The 24,803-nt window shown below is 43.7% G+C and overlaps 1 pseudogene; it reads left to right on the top strand.

Annotated features, from left to right (window-relative positions):
* Positions 1–2,272: 2,272 nt before the first annotated feature.
* The window catches only part of LOC139533293 (acyl-CoA synthetase short-chain family member 3, mitochondrial-like), a 43,140-nt pseudogene continuing 20,609 nt past the window's right edge, over positions 2,273–24,803 (top strand).

Raw genomic sequence — 24,803 nt, 5'->3', positions numbered from 1 at the left:
AGCCGACAGCAGTCAATGAACGAACGACGCCGGCAGTGTGACGAGATAAAGGTGTGCACAAGCAAGTCTTGTGTAAGCACTTCAATCAACATGTTTGCAAGACTTCCCACATTGCATTGCTATTCACTCTAGTAGGTTTATAGAGGCTGCAAGTGACATGGGAAGTGAGACAGCAATCTTGATCAATAATAAAGCACATTAAGTCTTTTCACTCTTGCGCTTGAGGAGACAAGACTTGACTTCGTATGGCCATTTTACAAATACCCTCAGGGTTTTTCCGAGGAGCTGCTAACTACAATATTTTCCATTAATCTGAGTCCTCAATAGATCATTTAAGATCAACTTTACCCTAAAGGACCTCAGGATTTCCGAGTGTTTCAAATAAACAGACAAGGTCATTTTGGTAAGGGGCCTGAAGCAGGGTACACAGTATGCAACAAACCCTGCTCACCGAACACCATTCAACTTTTTTTTGTTATACTATTGTACACAGACAAATTCTCTTCAGATCTGTTGGTGAGCTGAGGATTCAGCAACACGACATTAGCAACTCATATTTTATATGGATATAAGACTAATATTAACAATATTTTATGTGCCCAATGCTCCATGAATTTGCAATGCCTTCACCCTGTTCATGTACTTAAGTCTTTTGTATCAGAACAGCATACGATAGAATAGAATAATGTATTTCTTGGCTTCACAACATTAAAGTTGAACTAAAATAATTTATTTTGATGGTTCAAGGTATTTTATAAACTGCTTATTATGAAGACAATGTAGATATGCATCTTTAAATTATCTATGAGGAAACTTTTGATAAAGCTGTCAAATAAACTTTAATAAACTTTACAACCACTCCCGATGTTCTTATTAGGTCTATACTTTGTAGATGTTCCTGCACAATAGCCAGGGCCGGATTACGAACAGGTATGCAGGGTCAAACTCAGGGCACGCGCCCCGGGGCCCCAACCCATTATAAAACTGCACATTTTTCTTTCTGATCACAAGGGAGAGGTTGTTGTCCTGGCACCTCCTTGTAGGCTGCCTCGTTGTTGTCGTTGATCAGGCCTACCACTGTTGTGTCATCGGCAAATGTAATGATGGTGTTGGAGTCATGCCTGGCCGTGCAGTCATGAGTGAACAGGGAGTACAGGACGGGGCTGAGTACGCACCCTGAGGGGCCCCTGTGTTGAGGATCAGCGTGGCGGATGTGTTGTTACCTACCCTTACCACCTGTGGGTGGCCGGTCAGGAAGTCCAGGATCCATTTGCAGAGGGAGGTGTTTAGTCCCAGGGTCCTTAGCTTATTGATGAGCTTTGAGGGCACTATGGTGTTGAACGCTGAGCTGTAGTCAATGAAAAGCATTCTCACATAAAGTTGAAGTCGGAAGTTTACATACACTTAGGTTGTAGTCATTAAAACTCGTTTTTCAACCACTCCACGAATTTCTTATTAACAAACAATCTAATTCAACACATTCAACACACGTGATCAAGACAAATGAGATGATTTTGGACTACAGGAAAAAGAGGGCCGAGCACGCCCCCATTCTCATCGACGGGGCTGCAGTGGAGCAGGTTGAGAGCTTCAAGTTCCTTGGTGTCCACATCACCAACAAACTAACATGGTCCAAGCACACCATGACAGTTGTGAAGTGGGCACGACAAAACCTATTCCCCCTCAGGAGACTGAAAAGATTTGGCATGGGTCCTCAGATCCTCAAAAGGTTCTACAGCTGCACCATCGAGAGCATCCTGACTGGTTGCATCACTGCCTAGTATGGCAACTGCTCGCCTTATTAAACCATGTATAGCTGTTCAAAGTATTTGATGGCAGACCTCACCAGATGAACCTTTAATTCTGCATGGTAAAAGTCCCATATGCTCTCTAGATTGACCTCAGTGTTGTAATAGTGTTAAAATCAAGGCATGGCTAGTGAGCGACTGTGCATGATGTCTCATCTTTCTGTGTGCGTGCATATTTAAAACAACAGGAATCCAGACACCATCTGCCTGTCTCAGCACCTCAGTACCTCAACAGAGCTCATAACGAGTTGAGAGTCCCATTTCATCAAAAGATCTGGGGTTGTACATAGATCCTGTACGTTGCAGGAAAAACTGTCATTTTTGACTGTTCATCTTATCATACACATTCTCTAATTGTAGACCAAGCTACAATGTGCTTACTGTTATCTTTATGTTATTTCATAACATTGATAGATCTATAGTGAAAGTATTAAAGTAGTTATTTTTTGTCTCTTAATGACAATATGCTGCCTCTAATGTGGGGTCTTCTCTTTGTAAGGTTCGCCGGGGGGAAGTTGAATGTTTGTCACCTTGCGGTGGATCGCCATGTCGAGAGCGGACGAGGAGATCAAACGGCCATCATTTATGACAGCCCAGTGACTGGAACTAAGCAGACCATCACTTTTAAAGAACTACAGGAACAGGTAATGATCTCAACCACTTTTAGAGAACTACAGGAAACGGTAATGATCTCAACCACTTTAGAGAACTACAGGAACAGGTAATGATCTCAACCACTTTTAGAGAACTACAGGAACAGGTAATGATCTCAACCACTTTTAGAGAACTACAGGAACAGGTAATGATCTCAACCACTTTAGAGAACTACAGGAACAGGTAATGATCTCAACCACTTTAGAGAACTACAGGAACAGGTAATGATCTCAACCACTTTAGAGAACTACAGGAACAGGTAATGATCTCAACCACTTTTAGAGAACTACAGGAACAAGTAATGATCTCAACCACTTTAGAGAACTACAGGAACAGGTAATGATCTCAACCACTTTTAGAGAACTACAGGAACAGGTAATGATCTCAACCACTTTAGAGAACTACAGGAACAGGTAATGATCTCAACCACTTTTAGAGAACTACAGGAACAGGTAATGATCTTCACCACTTTAGAGAACTACAGGAACAGGTAATGATTTCAACCACTTTTAGAGAACTACAGGAACAGGTAATGATCTCAACCACTTTAGAGAACTACAGGAACAGGTAATGATCTCAACCACTTTTAGAGAACTACAGGAACAGGTAATGATCTCAACTACTTTTAGAGAACTACAGGAACAGGTAATGATCTCAACCACTTTAGAGAACTACAGGAACAGGTAATGATCTCAACCACTTTAGAGAACTACAGGAACAGGTAATGATCTCAATCACTTTTAGAGAACTACAGGAACAGGTAATGATCTCAACCACTTTTAGAGAACTACAGGAACAGGTAATGAGCTCAACCACTTTTAGAGAACTACAGGAACAGGTAATGATCTCAACCACTTTAGAGAACTACAGGAACAGGTAATGATCTCAACCACTTTAGAGAACTACAGGAACAGGTAATGATCTCACTACTTTTAGAGAACTACAGGAACAGGTAATGATCTCAACCACTTTAGAGAACTACAGGAACAGGTAATGATCTCAACCACTTTTAGAGAACTACAGGAACAGGTAATGATCTCAACCACTTTAGAGAACTACAGGAACAGGTAATGATCTCAACCACTTTAGAGAACTACAGGAACAGGTAATGATCTTAACAAAACTCTTCACACTCTACATATTCATTTAGACTGTAGGACATCCCTCTAAATATACATTTTCACCCATATGTTGTAACATAGTATTGCCTCTCCTAAGCAGCTTGAACCCCTTCCCCTCCTCTCTGCCCAGGTGTCCAGGCTGGCTGGGGTCCTGGGGAAACACAGGTTGTGGAAGGGCGACCTGGTGGTCATCTACATGCCCATGGTGCCCCAGGCCATGTTCACCATGCTAGCCTGTGCCAGGATCGGAGCTCCGCGCAGCCTCATTTTTGGGGATTTCGCCTCCAAGGAGCTGTCTGTCCGCATCGACCATGCCAAGGTCAGCCGACCATCATCGTTTCACATCGTGTCTCTTTAGTTTGATGTGCTGGATGACACATCCCTTTGTTCTCTCAATTCTGTTTGAAATGGACCATGCACTCAAATATATTTTGCTATTTGGTATGTTCTCCACTGTCAGATCTGTTTAATGGTTGAATGGTTAAATGTGAAATGTACATGCCACATTTATAGGACTGTTTATAGAAGAGTTGATGGCCCACTTTCACAGTCACAGAGATAGTAAAATTACAGTAGATAAAGGTCTCACTGAAGCCAAGTGAAGCACTTTGTTGGAGGGATTTCATCGAAGCAGCAGGGATATTAGCCAGTATGCGACTCTGATGCTGAATTGCATGTACTGAAATCCTTTTAAGCTATATAAGCCAGACCTTCAAGCCTTTTAAGTTTTAGGCCTATATAACATTCAGAGAGGAGCACCTCCACTATTGCTGAAGATTCCTCCTCAAACATTTGGGTAGAGTTGATTAGCCTGTTTTATATTGTATTGGAAGGAATTAAAAATTAGAGACACTCGTTCTATGTTGAATGAGACAGTAATTTCAGATCCCTTATTAAATTTGATCAGTAACCCGAGGAAGGTATCATGGTGTGCAGATAGTAATTGAGAGGTAATATCGGTCATATTGCCTCTCATATTACCTCTGAACATGGCCTTTCAGAATGTTCTAGAGTCCATTTCAGACTAATGCATTTGTTGAGCTGTGTTGTATCACATCTCTTAAGTCTTGTTTCTTTTAAGAGGCACACAGTGTGAATGCTGTGTCTTCCAGCCGAAGATGATAGTGACGGCCTCCTTTGGCATTGAGCCTGGCAGGAGAGTGGAGTACATCTCCCTGGTGGAGAAAGCCCTGGAGCTCAGCTTTCACCGTCCCTCCAAGGTCCTCTTCTACAACCGGCCCAGCATGGTGAGGTCCAAGAGATAGAATATTGTTCTATGTTATTCTGTGGTAAGGCCTAACTCACTAACGTCAACTCTCTCAGAGAGATGCCTGTCATATCCCAAAGACAATAACTCTGCTGACATGCAATAGTTTTACATTATCCTCTCTATTGGTTACTTAATGCTATTACTTCCTGAATGGACCACGAATACGGTTCCAGTGTATATATAAATCGGATTATTTCAGCTGTGAGCTTGTATGGAGTTATGGATGGCTCGACAGATCTGTCGTTCTTAAACGGCCTGTTGAAACAAAGGTGGGCGAGAGAAACGGTGCACATGAGGGACTGAATCACGCAACGCTGAGATGTGCCCCTAGGCTGTGGTGGGAAGCCTGGCACAGGGTCAGAGTGAAACCAGGCAGAACCGGTAGAATAAAAGACAGTCAATTTCCCCCAAAACAGCCAGCAGCCACTTCCAGTAATGTGTTGGCACTCCAGCAAACTGAAATGAGTTTCCTCTCAACCCGTTCATAAAAACAGCCAAATCAGGGAAATCATTCTGAAAATGCTTTGCAAAATATTGCAATTACTCTGCTCAGGCAATCTTTCACACCTATTTTATTAGTACCATCTATGTTTGGAATGTATCACAATGTCTGGGGTTTTGCACCCTGATTGCTGCTGTGTTACCTTTATGCTCAGTTACCCTAGTAGCTATTTTTGATTATGCAACACAGGGAGGATACTTTTAAGGTGATACGTTGTATGTTGTCATGGAAACTGTCTGAGCAAATCACCATACCTCCCCTGTTGGAGAATATGAGATGTCCCCCTTTTTTTGTAGTTGAAGTCGTTGGTAAATTGCCGCTCTTGTGAATGTTAAACCACTCTAGTAATCACTATGAAAAGGCAGCGAGTGGTTCCAGAGAAGTGGAATTCAAAACACACCCATAAGGCCCTCATTAATCAGAGAAGGGTCCTACTACTGGATTCTATTCTTTGGGAAGAGGAGAGAACAATTTTTTTTAAACTCAAGGTTTTGGGGGTCTTCTCTCCTTTCCCTCGGCCTTTGGGCAGTTTGAATTCCGCTGGTTCTGTATCATGAAAGCTCACTTATTGAAAAATGCACAATTGAAAACCCAAGTTGTGACGACTATAAAAAACGTTTCTTGAACAATATGGCATTGGTGGTCGGATGAGCCGTGTTGAGTTGTGCACAACTAATGGATCTGTTTTAATCTGTCTTTCGTGTCCACGTGGTAAAAATGATTGAATGTGTGTCTCTTGAATATGTCATGGAAATGAATACATCTCTCCTGGTTGATTGTCTGCAACAGGAGAAGGTGTCCATGCACCCTGACCTCAGTCTGGACTGGGAGGAGGAGATGTCCACTGCACGTCCTCATGACTGTGTGTCTCTCCCTGCCAGCCATCCTCTATACGTCCTCTACACGTCTGGGACCACCGGAACTCCTAAGGTACAGCACTCTGACTAGACACAACACGTTCATTACAGGAAGGGGTGTAAAGTCCCACTGGGAACAGACATCAGTTCAACGTCTAGGTTTGATTTACATTTGGTTGAGTTGTCAACTAATGTGAAATCAACAAAAAATGTCACCATTTCATTGGATTTAGGTAAAAAGTTGGGTGAATAAACATAAGAAACTCCCTTACGTTGATTACTTTTTTCAAATCCAATCCATTTTCCATGTTGATTCAACGTCATCACATTGCATTTTTTGGTTGAAATGACATGGAAGCAACGTTGATTCAACCAGTTTTTGCCCAGTTGTGTCTGACGACTTTTATCATAAGGAAGCCAGTCAATTTCACAGTTTAATGCAAGTAATGAGTATCACATACTACAGTAGACATTCCATGGCTCTGCAAATGTGATTCAAGTTCATTCTAAACTTTACCACCATGAGATAGATGAGACAATGTTTAAACCAGAACCGATAATACTGAATATGAGGTGAACCATGCAGGAGGTAGAAAAATTGACCGGAGGTGGCTCTAAATTGGAAAAACACAGCTCCTGATAGCTCCCTTTGTCGTTGGCACCCAGATAATAGGAAATATCCACCCGCTGGCCTGCTGTTCTCAGACTCGTAGTCACCAGTGAGATCTATGGAGGGAACAGCTGAACTCCTACAGGTTATGTTACCATACATCGCAAAGATGGCCTCACGAAATAGTTGAATTGAAAAAACAAGATTTTTACAAGGGTTTGATGTATAATTAAATAAATAAACCGGTTGAGAGCTTGTTGCATTCGTCTTGCATCAACGTTCGCCTCCTTTCTACGTGTCCCCCTCAGGGCGTTGTCAGGGATACTGCTTGGTACGCTGTGATGTTGACGTGGACCATGGCAAACATTTATGGCCTCAAGCCTGGTGAAGTAAGTCCATGTGAAACATCTCCAGTGTTCTTTATCATTGTATTACAGAACATACACCATAAACATACACAAACATAGTACAGTATGGATTCTCTCTTCTTTCTCTGCCTACTCTCTACTAGGTATGGTGGGCAGCGTCTGACCTGGGCTGGGTAGTGGGCCACTCCTTCATCTGTGTCACGACTTCCGCCGAAGTCGGCTCCTCTCCTTGTTCGGGCGGCGTTCGGCGATCGACGTCACCGGCTTTCTAGCCATCGCCGCTCCATTTCTCATATATCCATTTGTTTTGTCTTGTTTCATAGACACCTGGTTTTCATTCCATAATCACACTACATGTATTTTAGTCCTCCGTTCCCCTCCATGTTTTTGTGTGTAATTGTTTATTGTTAATGGTGTATGTTCACGCGCTATACTTTTGTTTATTGTTCCGTGTTTTTGGGCACTTAGATGTCATTTTGTGCCTATTTTTTGACCGGAATAAAAGTGTGCCTGTTTACTCTACTCTGCTCTCCTGCACCTGACTTTGCCTCCCTTACACAGCCTTAACAGAAGTACACACCCTACTATGGAGTCAGCAGGAGCAGGTACCCCGGTTAGAGGAGTCGAGGAGCGCATCCAGGAACATTCCGCTATGTTACATCATCTTGGTGCCATGATGGATCGCGTTGTCCAGACTATGGACCGATGGGAGAGACAGGAAGTCTCCCCAGTGCCTCGACCAGCGCAACCGGGGTTCCCTCTACCCGTCCCGTCCGGATCCAGTCCCAGTGGGATGTGTCTCTCCCTTCCCAGGGAGTATGATGGAACGGCAGCACAGTGCCAGGGATTCCTGTTACAACTGGACCTCTACCTGGCCACTGTGCACCCAGCTCCCTCGGGAAGGGAGAGAGTGTCTGCCCTCGTCTCATGCCTCTCAGGAAGAGCTCTGGAGTGGGCAAACGCTGTGTGGGGAGAAGGAGACGCGGCGTTGGACCACTTCGAGGAGTTCACCCGTCGCTTCCCGGGCCGTCTTCGACCATCCGCAACAAAGGTAGAGCGGCGGGGGAACGGCTCTTCCATTTGAGGCAGGGGGCGAGGAGCGCCCAGGAATTTGCTCTGGAATTCCGGACCTTGGCCGCCGGAGCAGTCGTGGCGATAAGAGGAGTCAATGCATGGGGCGCACTTCTTGACTAAACTGGATCTCAGGAGTGCGTATAACCTGGTGCGTATCCGGGAGGGAGACGAGTGGAAGACAGCGTTTAGTACAGCCTCAGGGCATTATGAGTACCTCGTCATGCCGTACGGGTTGATGAATGCTCCATCAGTTTTCCAATCCTTTGTAGACGAGATTTTCAGGGACCTGCACGGGCAGGGTGTAGTGGTGTATATCGATGACATTCTGATATACTCCACTACATGCACCGAGCATGTGTCACTGGTGCGCAAGGTACTTGGACGACTGTTGGAGCATGACCTGTACGTCAAGGCCGAGAAATGCTTGTTCTTTCAGCAGGTCGTCTCCTTCCTAGGGTATCGCATTTCCACATCAGGGGTTGAGATGGAGAGTGACGGCATTGCAGCCGTGCGTAATTGGCCGACTCCCACCACGGTAAAGGATGTGTAGCGATTTTTAGGGTTTGCCAAATACTACCGGAGATTTATCAGGGGTTTTGGCCAGGTGGCTGCTCCCATTACCTCACTGCTGAAGGGGGGTCCGGTAAGGTTGAAGTGGTCGGCTGAGGTGGACAGGGCTTTTGCACAGCTAAGAGCTCTGTTTACTTCGGCTCCCGTGCTGGCCTATCCGGATCCCTCTTTGGCGTTCATAGTGGAGGTGGACATGTCCAAGGCTGGGATAGAAGCCGTGCTCTCACAGCGCTCGGGTACGCCACCAAAACTCCGCCCCTGTGCTTTCTTCTCGAAGAAGCTCAGCCCAGCGGAGCGGAACTCGCCTCCCTTACACAGCCTTAACAATCTGTTAGGCAACACCACCATTCTAAACGAGGTATGTACCGTAGCCTACATAGGCCTATTATAATGACCTGTGAACGGGTCACTATTGGTCAATTAACTCCAGAAAAACACACAAACTCAACTTTCTCAAGGACTTGTCCCTTTCACTCAGTGATTCCAAATGCTTCGCAGATTACTCTATTTAAAGATAATGAGAAAAATGTACTCCTAATGACGCATGATTATATGTGGTTTCAGACAACCGGCCTCTTGATATTCATGCACATGATCATCATTGCAAATTTACCCCAGCCTCATTAAACCAATATTCACTGGCTCGAAAAGGCCCAGTTAGGTTGGTTTGTGGAAGTTATTTGTATGAAGAGCTGCTGGTGATTCTGCTGTGTTTGGGCCCTGGGCAAATGACCCCAGGGGTTGGGAAAGAGGGGTGGGGAGGTAGGACTGCTCATGGAGGCTATCTGCCTCATTAGCCTTTTGGTCTCTGTGGCTGTTGGAGGATTGGAGCTGGGTGTTGAATTCATCAGCCTGGCTTTATCCAGAGCCTGTTGTCTGTGGCTGCGTTTTCCTTGTGGAATGCACTGCTCCTGTCTACCCTGCTCCACACAAGACCTTCTGTCCTCTTACTGATTAATACACAGTCATAGATATTCACACTGGGAGGAAATGAAGGCCCTCAAGTCTGTTGTTGTTGATTTCCCAGCTCATTTTAATCTGTCCCTCTCTCTCTCTCTCTCTCTCACGCCTCGTCTCTCTCACGCCTCATCTCTCTCTCTCTCCTTACATGTGGAGCAACCTCGCCGACTGAACCTTTAGAGAATGAATATCGGTTCCGCTCTCCCGTGGGCTCTTCCTCACTGCGACTTTTGTTGGTGCACAATACTTTCTCAACAGAGTAATCTTGTTTCTATTGATCAGTTTCAGCCCATCTGTCTGGGCTCCAAATATAATTTTGTCTCCATTTCAAACAGATCTTCCCATGAATATTCATTCTGTTCGGCACAGTGGAAGTGTTAATGTTGTGGAACGTCAATAGTAACAAAACTTTATGGCCTTAGTACTGTTCTTCTGTTTGATAGGTGGCTGGCTGAGTCATTACTACCGCAAGCCTCTAAAAAAAGCTTGCTCTGAATGTACCGCTACACTTCAATACCCAATTGGCGTGTTCATGTAGGCTTATGTCCTCAGGCTGTTTGGGTTTGTAACGGATCTCTCTCTCTGTCTATGCAGGACAAGCCTGTTGGGACGCCGGATGTGGGGGCGTCCTTCCGCGTGCTGTCAGAGCATGTCCTCCATGTTCACCACACCCACTGCCATCCGAGCCATCCGCCAGCAGGACACCCATTCCGCCATAGGGGCTCAGTACCCCCTCACCAGGTACCCTCACCACCCAATCCCCACATATTGACATAACACTGTGGAGATGGGCCATTCAACAACTGTCGTGGCTAGCTCTGTTTTGTACCTTTTTTGCCCTCTTGAAGTAGGCCTACCCTTTAGTCCTATCAACGTCCAGGGACTGGGTACCTTTCATCCATATCCGGTGTTGTCCCCCACTGGCTGAAGGTTTTGGCGCTGCCTGCCCACTCTCTTGTTAGTCTCTGTCCATCTGCTGGAGCAGTGTCCCTGCCAGGCTCATCACTCACAACCTGTGTTCCCATTTACACCTGATTGAGGTTTAATCAGGATGGATAAAACAGCGGCAGGTCATTCATTCCTATTACATTTTCTGTGCTGTTGCCACGCTGCTAAACACACAGGGAATCACTGAGGGCTGTAGAGAGCACCAGGCAATACCGTCTTTGATGGTGCCTGGTTCCAGGGACTGATTGTTATCCCCATGGGAAATGTCATCGTTTATATTGATAATAAATCTGTGGAAAGTTTTGGTTCCTTAATATTTTGAAACAGTATCACAGTCGATCAGGTATAATGTGAAAATAGAGGGGGGGTGGTGGTAACTCCACTTTTTTAGATTTTTCTCCATACCTGTCATAAAGCAGGGGCTTTGATCTTTGGTCATAGTTTGCCATTGAATAATCTGCATGTGGGGCATTTGAAGGTATTTTGTGTGCTGTTTCTGAACAGTGTTTTGCCTCGACTGCTCCAGGCAGACCTGAGACACGAATTCATTGTTTTCCCTGGACTATAACATGACGTTCTTTCTGCTAGTTGTTATGATGGACTATGCTTCAGTTGTTGGTTTAGTCATGTGCCATGTAGCATCTTTCCATGACTGTCTTTCTCCCAGAGGGAGCAGGTTAGTGAAAGACTACAGCAATTCACTGAGAGAATTGATGCACAAACACAACAACCGCAATGTAAGATGTTTCCAGAATCCAGACAGACTCAGACAGTAGTCGAATATCCGGTTGACCTTTGTTTCCTTGCCTGGAGACAAAACAGACAACCATCAAATGTATTCTTCTCCCTCTACTACCAAACCGGTAGCAGTGTTAACAGTCAAGAAGCAGACACTAGACGTGTTATTTTACAGCTCAGGAAATTGAAAGTTCTCAGTGAATGTAAAAAGAACGCAATCCAATAAAGTTGAATAAAATAGCAATTCATGTAATTTAAAACGTCAACTCTATTTCCCCTCTTTCTCATGAATTGATTATAAACTTGTAGTTTGAAAGGCAAGCGTTTTGAGAACACTTCATTAAGCATTAAGACACTAAAACGCCTTCGTTCACGTGTGGATGGTTGCTCCTATGAACGGGTAGTTGCTGGTATCTCCTCAGTGTATGGCACCGTTATCAGTAGGCCATGGACATTTTGGTAGTAATATGATGTGGGTGGATAGCATATGAAATACTCATCACGATCTCTCTGATAAGCTCACTGCAGTAGCCTCTTCTCAGCTCCTAGCTCAGTTACACCACATGCGTAGCTAATTGCACCAAATCCTGTGATAAAATATACCACAGAGCCCATAACAACTATTGCCGCCCGTGACAGAGCCTGGGGAGAAGCCACTGCCATGGACCAAAGCTAAGAGGGTCTCCGGGTACAGAGGGTCAGTTAGGCAGAGTGAACGCTTCAAACGTAGGCTTTATTACATCACTTACCAACAGAAATCAGGCTTTATTACATCACTTATCAACAGAAATCAGGCTTTATTACATCACTTACCAACAGAAATCAGGCTTTATTACATCACTTACCAACAGAAATCAGGCATTATTACATCACTTACCAACAGAAATCAAGCTTTATTACATCACTTACCAACAAAAATGCTTACAAATAAAACTCTTAAAGTATAACTTCAAATAACGAAGACTCTCAGTTTAAGATAACCTTTCAGCCCCAAACTGTCTGTTGCTACTGTATATCCAGTCCTCTCCCTCGAATGTGAGCAGCAGCAGCCTAATCAACTGTTGGGGCTGATTGTCCAGCCAATCACACACTTGATTGACTTATTATCCATTAGCCTCCCAACAGAGAAAGTGCCGGAAAGGCGCTGGAAGGATAGATAGGTCGTGACCGGCCTCACACGCCAGTACAGTAGGTAGCGGTGTATGCACCTGTCAGTTGGTTGCGATTCGCAAACATTTTTTAAAGAAGAAGAAGAAGGCGCTGGAAGGGCACGGTAAGAGGGCTTGCCTCCTCCAGTGCCACAAAGTCATTATGAATGCACTTTCCTATGTGCTGATTTTCAGAAAATCTGATTTGCCTGTATAGCACTTTCCAAGTGTTGAAAGGTGCAGACATGCCAAAACCACAAAATTGCCCAGTATTTCAGCCCAGTATTTAGTTCTCGCTGGGTACTTCACGATGACTATTGTTATTACAACACATGAGTTGCTTCCGTTGAATGGCTCTGCACTGTAATGGCCTTGGAGCATTATCAGCGAGCTTGAGCAATTTCACTCGTCACCACAGATGTCAGACAAGTAACAGAAAAGCGGGTTTGGAGCTCTCTGGTGTAGGAGTCACGTCTAGCTCTACCGTTCAACCCACTCAGAGAAACAATCACAGCACAATGGAGCAAGCACCATTTCATAGCCCTTATTAACATAGCCCGGAGCACTAACTCAACGCTCACAGGCAGAGCAGACTTACTTATGGGTGACAAAGTTCATGATTTCAGTCAATAACATTTTCCAGCTTGTAGCACCAGGAAGCTTGGCTTGTGACTCACTCTGCCTGTTTGCTTAACATTTGCAGGATTTATATCATGCATTATCTGGGATGTCATGTACCATCTTTCAAGGAATATATGTGCGATTGATATACCTTCTCATTGCAAGGTGACACGTACAAGGTGCACATACACAGAGACACAGACACAGACACAGACACAGACACAGACACAGACACAGACACAGACACACACACACACACACACACACACACACACACACACACACACACACACACACACACACACACACACACACACACACACACACACACACACACACACACACACACACACACATGCACACTAAATGCAATTATGGGGGCGAATGTTTCCTCTCTCATTGTTGTTAATGAGACACAAACTTCCCGAGTGGGACTATGTTAGCTATAGTACAGTGGGACTATGTTAGCTATAGTACTGTGGGACTATGTTAGGTATAGTACTGTGGGACTATGTTAGGTATAGTACTGTGGGACTATGTTAGGTATAGTACAGTGGGACTATGTTAGGTATAGTACAGTGGGACTATGTTAGGTATAGTACTGTGGGACTATGTTAGGTATAGTACTGTGGGACTATGTTAGGTATAGTACAGTGGGACTATGTTAGGTATAGTACTGTGGGACTATGTTAGGTATAGTACTGTGGGACTATGTTAGGTATAGTACAGTGGGACTATGTTAGGTATAGTACTGTGGGACTATGTTAGGTATAGTACTGTGGGACTATGTTAGGTATAGTACAGTGGGACTATGTTAGGTATAGTACTGTGGGACTATTGTTGCCTGTCCAAGGCTGAATCTGGGCCTCTGAAGATATGGAGAAATGTGCTTGGCCTTCACCCACCCACTTGCATAAATTACACACAAATCCAACCATCCATGGCTGCCTGTCTCTCCCCTCCTCCCAACATCTGTAGTCAGATTGTTCCAGAGTAGGAGCAGGGAACACAGGGCAAGGTGTCACGGGTGAGATTTACATTTAAATGGCGTGCTGTGTAGAATACGGAGCAAAGAGCAGCAGAGGGATTCTCTGGATGTTCTGTAGAGTTCTGTGACCCTGCTTCTTCTACCCATTCTCATTCAGATTACACCAAGACCCTCACCCTGACCCAGATAACAGACCAATCAGAGGAGGATGGTGGGAGGAGCTATAGGAGGACAGGCTCATTGTAATGACCGGAAAAGAATATACAGTATGGAACGGTTTCCATATGTTTGATAATGTCCTACTGATTACATTCCAGCCATTACAATGAGCCTGTCCTCCTATAGCTCCTCCCACCAGCCTCCTCTGAGGCCTATTCGAATTAGAATTCCTCGAGTTGTTATGTGTGGCAGAAGGCCATGGAAACTGTATGGCCTCAGACGTTTTGGCAGCAAATGAAGTCTTCTCTGCTTTATCAGACCATGTCAAGGTCCCTGAGTGAAGATTAGCATGGCTTTATCGACAGTTGAAGTCGGAAGTTTACATACACTTCGGTTGGAGTCATTAAAACTCGTTTTTCAACCACTCCACACATTTCTTGGTAACAAACTATAGTTTTAGCAAGTCAGTTAGGACTTCTACTTTGTGCATGACACAAGTCATTTTTCCAACAATTGTTTACAGACAGATTATTTCACTTGTAATTCACTATATTACAATTCCAGTGGGTCAGAACTTTACATACACTAAGTTGACTGTGCCTTTAAACAGCTTGGAAAATTCCAGAAAATGATGTCATGTCTTTAGAAGCTTCTGATAGGCTAATTGACATAATTTGAGTCAATTGGAGGTGTACCTGTGGATGTATTTCAAGGCCTACCTTCAAACTCAGTGCCTCTGCTTGACATCATGGGGAAATCAAAAGAAATCAGCCAAGACCTCAGAAAAAAATGTGTAGACCTCCACAAGTCTGGTTCATCCTTGAGAGCAATTTCCAAACGCCTGAAGGTACCACGTTCATCTGTACAAACAATAGTAAGCAAGAATAAACACCATGGGACCACGCAGCCGTCATACCGCTCAGGAAGGAGACGCGTTCTGTCTCCTAGAGATGAACGTACTTTGGTGCGAAAAGTGCAAATCAATCCCAGAACAACAGCAAAGGACCTAGTGATGATGCTGGAGGAAACAGGTACAAAGGTATCTATGTCCACAGTAAAACGAGTCCTATATCGACATCACCTGAAAGGCCGCTCAGCAAGGAAGAAGCCACGGCTCCAAAACCGCCATAAAAAAGCCAGACTATGGTTTGCAACTGCACATGGGGACAAAGATCGTACTTTTTGGAGAAATGTCCTCTGGTCTGATGAAACAAAAATAGAGCTTTTTGGCCATAATGACCATCATTATGTTTGGAGGAATAAGGGGGAGGCTTGCTTGCCGAAGAACACCATCCCAACCGTGAAGCACGGGGGTGGCAGCATCATGTTATGGGGGTGTTTTGCTGCAGGAGGGTCTGGTGCACTTCACAAAATAGATGGCATCATGAGGCAGGAAATTATGTGAATATATTGAAGCAACATCTCAAGACATCAGTCAGGAAGTTAAAGCTTGGTCCAAATGGGTCTTCCAAATGGACAAGCATACTTCCAAAGTTGTGGCAAAATGTCTTAAGGACAACAAAGTCAAGGTATTGGAGTGGCCATCACAAAGCCCTGACCTCAATTCCTATAGAACATTTGTGGGCAGAACTGAAAAAGCGTGCGTGAGCAAGGAGGCCTACAAAGCTCTGTCAGGAGGAATGGGCCAAAATTCACCCAACTTATTGTGGGAAGCTTGTGGAAGGCTACCTGAAACGTTTGACCCAAGTTAAAAAATTTAAAGGCAATTCTACCAAATACTAATTGAGTGTATGTAAACTTCTGACCCTCTGGGGGAATGTTATGAAAGAAATAAAAGCTGAAAAAATCATTCTCTCAACTATTATTCTGACATTTCACATTCTTTAAAAAAAAGTGTTGATCCTAACTGACCTAAAACAGGGAATTGTTACTAGGATTAAATGTACGAAATTGTGAAAAACTGAGTTTAAATGTATTTGGCTAAGATGTATGTAATCTTCCGACTTCAACTGTATATAACCACAGCTAGAGAGGGATTTTTACTCAGATCAACAGAAACAATATGGGCCGTTGTGTGTACACGTTTATGTGCAAGTTTGTCTGAGACTCGTAAGGCAATTATAGTCTAATGGGAAAACTCCAGCTTATTGCTTTTTTCACCCTGCTACTGGCACAACTCACTTTTATATAACTTGAAAACACAGCCGTAACCTTCCTTGGCTGTTAAATTGTTTTTTATGAACTTTGTGGTTCGAACTGTGAATGCTGATTTGCTGAAGCCGTAGACCGTATACCATGAGTATCAAAAAACATTTATTTTCACTATTCTAGTTATGTTGGTAACCAGTTTATATTAGCAGTAAGGCACATCGGGGGTTTGTGGTATATGGCCAATATACCACGGCTAAGGGCTGTATCCAGGCACACCGTGTTGCGTCATACATAAGAACAGCCCTTAGCCATGGTATATTGGCCATATACCACACCCCCTCAGGCCTTATTGCTTCATTATAGATCTGCCACTACTCTATTACACTGTCCTGGCCTATAGAGCCTGACTGTTCTCTCTGCTCCTCCAGATCTTGGCTGGAGAGCTATGTGACGTGGAGACTCTGAACTGGGCCAAAAGGAGCTTTGGAGTGCCTGGACTGGACCACTGGTGGCAGACTGGTAATACTTTCATTTGCTACTGGAACATCATAATGGACACTACATGTTACACTAGGACGATGGTTCGATTTCTTGATACCGGCTGTGGTATTACATCTGACCCAACATCTCCCCTATATCTCATTTAAAGGCTCAGAATTAAAGAATAGTTGCAACAAATTATAAATGCAGGACTCTATTCTCTGAGCACCTTTTGTTTTAGTCTATCTTAGGGGAATTGTCAATGTGAATGAATTGTTATTGCAGTCTTGGTAGTATTTTATCAGCCCATTGACATTAATTCGGCCTTGAGAAGGCGTAACAAATAGCTATATCTCCACAGTATAACTCTTCCTTGAAAGCCACCTGCAGGCATTAAGTGCATAGACTATGCTCCCAATTTAATTCATCCTTCGCACTTATACTGTATACGGAGCACTAGAGGAAAAGCCATTTCTTTCACTAAGTGCCGTGCTAAGAAGAGGAATTAGCCCACAAGGATTTGGGGCTGCTCTGCAATGGTCCTAGAGTGCCCTAAGGCTTTCACTACGCTCCCACAGCCACCCAATTAACTTAATCAGCTTCTCAATCTAACCTCATTAATACTAGTCCTTTCAGAGCAATTCACAGTTCATCATTCATCGACCATGTGCTGTGGTCTAGTAGCTTTACAATGGATAAGGAGGGGAAGTTCTTCTTGTTGGTGAAAGTGTGTGATTCATTTTGTATATAATACCTCCCAATTGACCTATGTCAGATGTGTAATTGGGGTCTTGAGTGCAGGGCTATACTGCATTGTTTTACCCTGTTTCCCCGTCACATTCTAATGACTTTAGAGTCACTAAGACCCTATTAGTCACTTGGTGGGTGATTCCAGCCCATGTTCCAGGCAGCGAGCCATCATACGAATGTCCCTCTCTCCCTTACCCCCAGTCCCACAAAACAGTGATAAATGTGGTAGACAAGGCGGCACGAGATAGGCATTGGATTCCTTGTACGTTTTTTAATTTATTATTCTGCGTGCCTGACAGAGAATCGACCGTGGAAGAGCAGACATCTGTGTTAAATATGGAATAAAAAAATAGACATGGACCTTGAGAATGTACGGGTGAGAGTGAGAGAGAATCCACCTAACACTGTCTTGGATCTCAGCCCAGATTAGCATGTTTGGGGAGATGGCTCTTTCTCTCCCAGACCTCCCTGGAAGTGGGTGTTGTTAACTCAGCAGCAGTAACCCACAGGAGTTACCACGCAAAACGGGGCTTTTGGTGTTTTACTGAATCATCCACTGTTAGTTATCAAGAGGCAATGTGCTACAGTGCAACAGCTCCAGTTGATACAATATACAGTATGAGCCTTCCTTTGTCTTTTCAGATGACCATTATGTTGCTTTGGTTTTCTCAAAAGCCTATATATACACTGAGTATACCAAACATTAGGAACACCTTCCTAACATTGACTTGCATCTACAAGCTGTGGCGGTCATGACATTTTGTCAACCGGTGATTGTCAAGCAAATAACTGCTGGTCTCACGGTAATTGACCATTAATTAACATAAATTATCAAGGCTCGGGAGAAGACCAATACGCAGACAGTTTCGACAGTAATCCAGGGTGGTATAACAAGGTACAGAACGACAGGCAGAATGATCAAAAACCGGGAAAGCTAGAAAACAGGAACTAGAGACAGACAGGAGTACGGGGAAAAAACGCTGGTAGGCTTGACGAAACAAAATGAACTGGCAACAGACAAACAGAGATCACAGGTAAAAGTACACTGGGGATAATGGGGAAGAAGGGTGACACACACCTGGAGGGGGGTGGAGACAATCACAAAGACAGGTGAAACAGATCAGGCTGTGACATAAACGCATTTAGCATCTCCTGGCTTCCACGCATAGCATACAAGCCACTGATGCAGACCTTTGGAACATCTACATTTTAAATAGTCTAATAAATCCATTTAATATAGCCGACACCTTCAAGGTAAATCCATTATTTATTTTAGACACGTCTAAAGAAACATGATATGAAGAAAATGTAGTCTATTTCAGAAGAACAGAATAGCATATTCTGAGTTGTCCTTATGTTAGATACTGATCTGGCTATGCCATATGGCTGTGAGCTACAATAGTTCATTTAGCAGACAAGATTTGCTTAGAATTCCATGGCATTATTTTATAGTATGAAGAATACAATTGAACAAAGCTGAATAAAATAGAAAGGATATTTTCTCCAAACGATTTGAGTGAGTGCGCACATGCGGCTATTCTGTGTTGAGCGGTTAACAAAGAAGCAGGTACTCCTATATGTTATTTATGTATTTATGTAACTTTAGTTGTGATACAAATGTTGTGGTATAGGTTCTGATTTTTAATACATTCTAAGGCTGCGTGATGCGACTAATGATGATTTAAAAAAAGTTGCATGGAAGGCATGATTTCTGCTTTGTTTTTTGTGCAGGCTGTACACACTTCATCATTCTCTCATTCACAATTTGACAAGCACTTGATAATGCCTCGAATTTCCCGGCTGCATCCCCTTTGTGTGGCCGTAATGCCCCCTAAAAGAAATCCATGCCTTTTGAGGCTAGTAGCCATTGTGCCCTTGGACTGAATATAATAATTATAATTCCCTTCTCCCAGCTGCGTACTGAAGCACCTCTCGCTCACATGGCTCTCCATAATGTGAGCGGGTCTTTCTCATCTGCTACAAGTGAAGACAGACACATCGGGGACGCAACTGGGCATCCTTATCCAATAACGAGGCGCATATTGAAGATATTGGAAGAACTGTCCACATTTACTTTTCGGCAGCCAACAAGATGAGTAGACCTAACGAACAGCAAAAGCACTAGACTATGTCAATCTACTATCCCCCATAGTACAAAAGTTTACCTATTCTATTCTGTGCGAGAAATAAATATTCCAAACATAGACTGGGACAGATGCGATAGATGCCAAATTAATACAACCACTAGCATCAAAAAAACAGTTTTAAGCAATGAGCCTGATACAACAGCTTAAAATGTTGATAAACTATTAGGCTATTTCTGCACATTATGAGCGCAGCAATGCTATAAGCGCGAATAGTATTTTCCCGCTAATGAAACATTCTCAAAAGTGACCACAAATGTGTTTATGCATGTAATGCTTTTATTATAAGGGTACATTTTTATAGTGAAAATGTTATTCCGCAAACTTGAAACTCACGTGCTGCGTATGTATGCCAGTTAAGCCCTGCACCTGTTGTGAAGCAGATTAACATGCTTCACTTTAAGAAGTTATTTGGCCACTTTAATTGTGATACAATCCTTATCAAAACATATAGGCCTATGGGCAAGGGTACATGAGGTGTGGAACTATAATTTGAAAAAGTCGCAAAAAAAGCATGTGCTGTTTCTTGCCTTACGCTGGGAATCATTCACAAGTGATAATATATAATTAATTCACACTTTACATATACTAAATAACATATGTGTGAAATTTGTTTTGATTTAGAATGGACCATTATCATGCAACTGTCTCGAAGCAGGGGCAGCGGGAAAAAATACATGTCATCTATGCACTTAAATAACAAATGGAGGACGCTTTCCTGTGGTTCATTTTCATGCCAGTCAGGTAGACTATACTCCTGTTGTAAAGAGCGCTTAATTTTAGGAAAGTTGAGAAATAAATATAGTAGGCCTAGCCTATAGAAAGTTGATGGGATCCTCCTCTTTTTAATAGAAGCCATCACTCCACTCTATATAGATTTTTCTATTGTGTTATTGACTGTATGTTTGTTTATCCCATGTGTAACTCTGTGTTGTTGTTTTTGTTTCACTGCTTTGCTTTATCTTGGCCAGGTCGCAGTTGTAAATGAGAACTTGTTCTCAAATGACCTACCTGGTTAAATAAAGGTGAAATTCAAAAAAACAGTTTTCTCACGCAATTGCATAGCCTATAGAAATATTGGCAACATGAGCTCATGGGCTCTCATGATTTTCGATCACATTTGCATTGATGTCAGAGTGATTAGAGGGACAATAGACTGCTGACAATAGAGTGCTGCAGTTAGCAAGTTTGGTGGGATACTAATGACCATCAGCAGCATCAGAGCTTGGAAAAGCCTAATTACCGTGACTAAACGGTCACATGGAATTTGACTGCTGTCATGATTCGTGAACTCCGGTGTGGCGTTAATACGGTCACCATAACAGCCCTATTTGCACCCCCTTTAGCCCTCAGAACAGCCTAAATTATTCGGGACATGGACTCTACAAGGTGTCAAAAGCGTTCCACAGGTATGCTGGCCCATGTTGACTCCAATGCTTCCCACAGTTGTGTCAAGTTGTCTGGATGTCCTTTGAGTGATGGACCATTTTAGATACACACGGGAAACTGATGAGCCTGGAAAGAAACAGCAGCGTTTGCAGTTCTTGACACAAACCGGTGCACCTGGCACCTACTACCATACCCCGTTCAAAGGCACTTAAATCTTTTGTCTTGCCCATTCACCCTCTGAATGGCACACATACACAATCCATGTCTCAATTGTCTCAAGGCTTGAAAATCCTTCTTTAACCTGTCTCCTCCCCTTCATCTACACTGATTGAAGTATATTTAACAAGTGACATCAATATGGGATCATAGATTTCACCTGGATTCACCTGGTCAGTCTGTCATGGAAAGAGCAGGTGTTCTTAATGTTTTGTATAGTCAGTGTATATGGAAACCTGTAGGAGTGCTTTGTGCTTAGGAGTGCTTTGCCCCAGAGTTAAGGTAAATTCCATTTTAATTCCAATCGATTTCCGAAGAATTTAAATGCAGCTGGTGAACTGGAAAAACAGAGGAAATGTCACATTGATCAATTGAACCTCAGTTAATTCCACTAGCGCTAACAGAGTTGAAATGGAATTGACCCCTCTCTTTGGCGCCACTCTCCTCATATTTCACTGATCAGTCATGAGTGCTGTTTTAGCAGGCACGCCACACAGGCATTATTACGTAAAGCTTTTTGGCAAGGGTGTAAATCTACTCTGAGGGGCCAATGGGGGATGAGTGGGGGGTGAGTGATTAACATCCCAGCATGTGGCCCTGACACACACACAGTTTCCACAGCGAATAGATAGATCAAAGACGGGCTCCTACTGGCTGGCTGGTACAGTGTGATCTGAATGGCCAGATGCCACACAGGCACACATACACACACACACACGAATGCAAACACATATGCACACACACATCAAACACACAGTTCAGATGAGTGTAAAGCCACTGGCTGTCTTCTACTCTTCCTGTTTGCAGGAGAGTCTCAGAGCCTGTCCAGCACATTGCTCAGAGGACGGGTTTATGAGACATCTATCAGTCTGGATGTCTTCAAAAGACTCCTTCCTTCCCCAGCTTGTCCTTTGTGTCTAGCTCATCCATTCTCTTTGTGTATGTGTGTCCGTGTGTGTGTGTGTGTGTGTGTGTGTGTGTGTGTGTGTGTGTGTGTGTGTGTGTGTGTGTGTGTGTGTGTGTGTGTGTGTGTGTGTGTGTGTGTGTGTGTGTGTGTGTGTGTGTGTGTGTGTGTGTGTGTGTTTGTGTGTCTGTGTGTCTGTGTGTGTGTGTGTGTGTGTGTGTGTGTGTGTGTGTGTGTGTGTGTGTGTGTGTGTGTGTGTGTGTGTGTGTGTGTCCGCGCCCAGTTCCTTTCCCGGCTCTTTAACTCTCCTACGAGGTGGTTCTTCTCCATAGTTGTGGTGTTGATGTGAGGTTTATCAGAGACGACAGGCTGATTCTCAGAGCATATCCTTGGTGCTCTCTCTGTCAGTCCTAGCCCTGAGAGGTATGATAGGATTCCTTCACACTGTCCGCCTACGGTTCGCTGAAGTTCAGTCAAACCTCAGACTGCTGATAGATTGAGTTGGAATAATAACCCTGGCACCTTCCCAGCTTCTCTGTGGTGCTAGGGCAGTCCAGACCAGGGAGCTTCATCCACTGCAGGCTGTGTGATTGGCGGCAGCACTAACCTCAAAGCCATAACTGGGAATAAAGGCCTGCAGTTCTCAACCTGTTCACTGGAGAGTAGAGGAGTCTGTCTCTGACAATAACCAAAAGTCCTCTCTCACCCTGGGCTTTGTCTGTCTGTCTGTCTGTCTGTCTGTCTGTCTGTCTGTCTGTCTGTCTGTCTGTCTGTCTGTCTGTCTGTCAATATGTTAAAGGGACCATAATGAATGAGAGCAATCTGTGTTATTGTGAGAGATGAGGAAGCTGCAGGCATGTTCTGTTCTCCACTGTCACACAAGCCTTCTAGAGCATCGGAGTTTCTGCCAGAGGTTTAGAAATGGGCCCCAAACTTTGGGCTAAAACATTTCCCTTTATATTGACAGCTGGAAAATAAAACCTCTGCAGTAATTTGATTTTGACTCTGGGAGAAGGCATGCATAATTAAGTCCTGTGGAACAACCTGACAGGCTGTGGCAGTAAGTTTCTGATTTCTCCCTCCTGTACTGGATTAAGTCACATGTCATCTAAGGATTTCAGCACACTGTGCTTCAACCTCTCTGTGACAGGTGATCCATCAAACCCATTTATCAGCCCCAGTCTTGTCTTCTCATGAGAAGAGGAAGGCGAACTGCAGCAATGGCAAAATCCTAACTGTGGTGCAGGTTGACATTGGCTTGCAGCCTAGGGTTCTGGAGAGGCTTGTGCATTTAATGCATAATGATCTTGCAGTAATCCCAAGATCACTGAAAAAACACATGATTTAAAAACAACACAGTTATTGGTATTATTCCCAACATTATTATTCCAAACATGTTACTTTTGAAACGTTTGGGTGGGTTCTCACAAATCTAACTTTAAGACATTCTCGGAAATCAAAGTACAACGCCTTTGGAATGCATTCCATGGACAGTTGTTTGTTGAATAATCCATCACACACTTCCACTTATTTATAAAGAATGTAAGATGCCTGTAAAGATTTGTCTTTCAAATGCAGTCATGCTGTCTCCATCCAGGGGCTTTACTGCTGAGCCTACCCAGGCTGATCTACTAGCTCCCTGCAAAATGGATACAAATTGAACAAAATCAATTACTCTTGTAATTTTCACAAATCATTCCACAACACGCCCTGTAATCTCTTTCCAATGTAATATTCAGCAAAGGAAAGCTGAAATCGATGGCATGACAATCAGCAGGAATGGAGGTCCAGAGAGATAGAGATTTTAAAGGCGGGCGGGCGACGTGTGGTAATCTGAATTAGAAGACACCGCAAAGAGAGGCTGTCTGACCCGTAGAGATCCTATTAAATGAAGATATAATTCTGTGGTCTGACCACTTTCAGACCACTGATCTAGAGTCAGTATTAAGGTGGTGGAAGATGATCTGAATGGAAGAGGCTGTCTGCCAGATCACTGATCTAGAATCAGAGTGAAATAGTACTCAGAGCATTCATGCTCTGTAAAGGCTGGCTGCCTTCCATCTGAGAAAATGAAATGTATCACAGCTTGAAAGCAGAAGTCCCTGGCCATTTCCTGGGCTTCTCTCTACCCTGGAGCAAACCTAGTATAGTTATGTACCACTGCTGTGTGGCAAACTGTATCATCACAGAGAGCCAGGAGCAGTGTCTCTGCCTCGTCTTGACCACCCAGGGAACTCCTCACATGTACTGTGGGCCCTGGGTTTCAAACAGTAGGAACTCACAGTGGAACTACTGTAGGAGGCCGTGCTGTTTGTTATGAAATGGCAGACAGAGTAGATATGAGTAGAGAGGCTTCTGTACAGTAGTGGATATAAGTGTTCCTTTCCTCCTTCAGCCTTCAAAGAACTGTAA

Source organism: Salvelinus alpinus, chromosome 11 (genome assembly GCF_045679555.1).
Source record: "Salvelinus alpinus chromosome 11, SLU_Salpinus.1, whole genome shotgun sequence".
Lineage (NCBI taxonomy): Eukaryota > Metazoa > Chordata > Actinopteri > Salmoniformes > Salmonidae > Salvelinus > Salvelinus alpinus.
This window is presented reverse-complemented; position numbering and strand designations above follow the sequence as displayed.